Source organism: Rhinoraja longicauda, unplaced genomic scaffold (assembly GCF_053455715.1).
Source record: "Rhinoraja longicauda isolate Sanriku21f unplaced genomic scaffold, sRhiLon1.1 Scf000699, whole genome shotgun sequence".
Taxonomy (NCBI): domain Eukaryota; kingdom Metazoa; phylum Chordata; class Chondrichthyes; order Rajiformes; family Arhynchobatidae; genus Rhinoraja; species Rhinoraja longicauda.
This window is the reverse complement of record NW_027601915.1, coordinates 43,125-47,606: the sequence shown is the minus strand read 5'-3', so window position 1 is coordinate 47,606 and position 4,482 is coordinate 43,125.

The window sequence follows — 4,482 nt, the reverse complement described above, 5'->3', positions numbered from 1 at the left end:
TCCACTGAGAATCATTCTCCCTCTTTCGAATGAACTGATCCTGCACATTCTGTATTATTCCCAGAAATGCCGGCCATTGCTGTTCCACTGTCATCCCAGCCGGGGTCTCTTTCCAGTCAACTTTGGCCAACTCCTCCCTCCTCCCTCGTCGTCCCCTTTGCTCAACTGTAATACTGACACTTCCGATTTTCTCTTCCCCCTCTCAAATTGTAGATTAAAACTTATCATATTATGGTCACTACATCCTAATGGCTACTTTACGTTGAGTTCCCTTATCAAATCAGGTTCATAACACAACACTAAATCCAGTATTGCCATCTCCTTGGTAGGCTCCAGTACAAGCTTCTCTATGAATCCACATCGGAGGCCCTCCAAAAACTAAATTTCTTGGGGACAAGTACCAACCTGATTTTCCCAGTCCACATGCATGTTGAAATCTCCCATAACCACCGTAGCATTCATTACCTTTGCTCCTGTGCATGCCAATTTTATCTCTGGATTCGACTTGCACCCTTTATCCAGGAGCCTGTAGATAACCCCCAATAGGGTATTTTAACCTGACAATTCATTAGTTCTCTCCACACTGACTCTATATCTCCTGATTCCATGTCACCCCTCGTATTTACGATAGGACGTGTACCCCTGAATAGTCAGTTCCCAGCCTTGCTCCTCTTGCAGCCATGTCGCTCTAATACCCACGACATCAAACTTGCCAATCTCTCACTGAGCCTCAAGCTCATCCACTTTATTTCTTATACTTTGCACTTTCATTTACAACAGTTTAACTTCGGTATTCACCTCCCCTCTCACAACGGTCACTATTGCCCCAAACCTTACTCTGTTATGCCTTCTCGAGCTTTCCTTCCCATTATTTCGGGAGTCTTTCGTAACATTTTTCGTACTCACTTCCCCTTTAACTCCATCTTTATACTCCCAATTTGTCACCCCCGCTATTTAGTTTAAACCCACACGTATAGCAGTAGACCTGCCTGCCAGAATGTTGGTCCCCCTCCATTTTAGGTTTAACCCGTCCGTTTTGTACAGGTCACCCCTACCTCAGAAGAGATCCCAGTGGTCTATAAATCTAAATCCCTGCTCCCTGCACCAGCCCCCCAGCTACATATTCAGTTTCCCTATCTCCCTCTTCCTGTCCTCACCAGCACGAGGTACAGGAAGCAATCCAGAGATAACCACACTAGAAGTCCTGCTTTTCTGTCTTTTTCCTACCTCACTAAACTCACATTGCAGAACCTTCTTCCACTTCCTCCCGACGTTGTTTGTGCCCAGGTGCACAACTACTTCCGGCTACTCACCTTCCCTCTCGTGGATGTTCTGAAGTCGGTTCGAAACATTTTGAATCTCGGCACCAGGGAAGCAACAGCCCATCTTCGAGTCCCGCCTGCTTCCACAGAATCTCCTGTCCGCACCTCGGACAATGAAGTCACCCACCACTATGGCTCCGCCCGACGGCGGTCTCGCCGGTCGAGTCCCATCGCTAGCATTGGAGCCACCGACCTGTCCGCCGCTCGGACTGGAAGCGTCGTCTGCCCGACAGCCCCCAAGAGGATGCACCTGTTTTCATTAGGTACAGCCACCGGAGTCTCCTGCACTCCACGTTTACTCCCCTTTCTCACAGTCCCGCACCTTCGTTCTTCCTGTATCGTTGTGGTGACAACCTCACTGTAGGTCCTGTCCAAGAAACTCTCGTTTTCCCGGATGTCCCTGAGGTCATCCAGCTGCTATTCCAGTTCCCCAAAACGTTTATTCGGGAGCTGCGCGTGGACACAATTTCTGCCGGTGTAGTTTCCAGAAGCACCAGCTGTGTCCCTGACTTCCCATATCCTGCAGGAAACACACTGAACCAACTTGCCTGCCATTTCTTCAGTGGGCAAAAATCACAAATCACATATTTCGAATCAAGTGCAGCCTCCTCGCCAAATACTCACACTTTACTCACCAAAACACTTCACCTCAACAAGGCCGTTCCCCAACAGACTGCTCCCCCCTCGAGCAAGCCCTACTTGTATTTGCTGTTCAAGTCTTTAACTTCTGCAGCCAATATCCCGCACTCGCACCTTCACCTGCCGCTGCTCTGCCGACCTTGAAGGCATGTGTGGCAGGCTGGCTCCGACCGGTTTTTAAATGAACCGTTCTTGAAAACTCACCAAGACTTTAACTTCTGCAGCCAATCGCCCCGCACTCACACCTTCACCTGCCGCTCCTCTGCCGACCTTGAAGGTATGTGTTGCAGGTTGGCTCCGACCGGTTTTTTAAATGACCCGCTCTTGAAAACTCACCAAGACTTTAACTTCTGGAGCACCTCGCTCCTTCACCTGCCGCTCCTCTCCCGACCTATATCCTGCTTTATCATTTGACAAACTTTCTTGCTATGCACAACTCCAACAAAGCTCGTGCCATCTGAATACTTGCTGAGGAAAACACCCATATTTTCCATCCGATAAATATCACAAAGAATAGTTGGTCACAGCATTAATCACTGCGGAATACCACTAGTTTCAGAACCAGTTTAAAACAAACATTCAATTGGATCGTCCTCAACGGAGACAAATTTATATCCAATTTACCAACTCGGCGCGAGTGGCGTGGCGGTAGATTTCCTGTCTTAAGGAGCTTATAGCGGCAGAGTCCCGGGTTCGATCCCGATCGTCTACTGGTGGCATTTGTGCGGATTTTGCACGTTCTCCACGTGACCGCGTGGGTTTTCTCCAAGATCTTCGGTTTCCTCCCACACTCCAAAGATGTACAGGTTTGTAGGTTAATTGGTTTGGTATAAACATAAATTGTTCTTAGTGTTGGGATCGCTGGTAGCTACGGAACAAATGCGATGGGACCTGTTTCCGCGCTGTATCTCTGAAATTAAACGAAGCAAAACTCGCCCGCCTATTGTGAGTTCATGTTCGGGACCGGCTTATCGTGAGGGACCTTGTCAAATGCACTACTTCCATAAATGTGGAACATTGTCACTGCCGTTCACTGCCTTACCCTCCTGAAGTAATCATCAAAATGAATCACTCACTCAACGAAAGCTTAATCAAATTTGCGTGGCCGGAACTCACCACATCGCAATTCTGAGACGACCACGCTTTGCAAGTGCAAGTAGATCCCGTCCTTAAGAATCTTCCCGCAAAATATCTCTACCATGGATATAAGACTCACCGGTGTATAATATCCTGATCTCCACCACAATGCTCCACCGTTCCACCGGTAGCGCAGCGGTAGAACTACTGCATTATCAACTGCCGACAGAGACCCGAATCCTATTCTGATAATGGGTGCTGCCTGCACCGAGTTCACACGTTCACTGCGTGAACTGCGTGGGTTTTTTCCCGAGTTCTTGGGTTTCCTCCCACACTCCAAAGACGTACAGGTTTGTAGATTAATTGGCTTGGTATAAATGTAAAAACAAAATTGCCCACAGTGTGCGCAGGATAGTGTTAGTGTGTGGGGATCGTTGAGCGGCGCGTACTCGATGTTTCCGCGCTGCACCTTTGAACCAAGCTAAACTAAACTAATCTAATCCATAAACAATATTGCCTATTGTCCATTCTTCCGAGACCTTACCCGTGGCTAAAGTGGATATTGTACATTTAGACTATTTTGCTATCAAGCTTTTGCACAAATTAGAATTTCAGGTTGAACACTTACCTGGAATGCCTACAGCAGCGAGAATGGGATAATAGATAGCGTAAAGTAATCCTCTTGCTGGCTCGTGCATCCTGTTTCGTTGAGGCCTTGATACATATCGTGCGCGAGAGGTGTGATACGGTAAACTGGAACAGTGCCTAATGTACATATGAATAAAGTCCCCAGAGTGTACATTAACCAATATCACTGCGTATTGTACTTATTCCAGATAAATATACACAAAGCGCCAATTGGGGAATGACGTTTTTGAATCTGCAACAGTGGCCCATAATTCGCCCCTCAGAGAATAAACCCAAGATAGATACAAAAAGCTGGAGTAACTCAACGGGACAATCAGGATCTCTGGAGAGAAGGAATGGGTGACGTTTCGGGTCGTGACCCTTCTTCACACGAGGCAGGTGAACCAGGACAAGAGATATAGACGATGATGAAGAGAGATAGTACAATGAATGATGGATATGCAAAAAGGTAACAATGAAAAGGAAACAGGCCACTGTTAGCGGTTTGATGGGTGAAATCGAGTGCTGGCGCAACTTGGGTGGGGGAGGGATGGAGAGAATGGGAATGCCTAATCTCCACACCCGATCCAGGGAAAAGGTCCAGTATTGCAGCACTCTAAATATAATCCTTCCAGAGATGACATGGTATTGTCAATCTCCGCACACATTCTTCTCTTAACCACTCCATTGCAATAAAGGCCAGCTTTCAATGGGTTCATTACTTCTAAATAGAAACATAGAAACATAGGTGCAGGCGGAGGCCATTTGGCCCTTCGATCGAGCACCGCCATTCATTGTAATCATGGCTGATCATCTA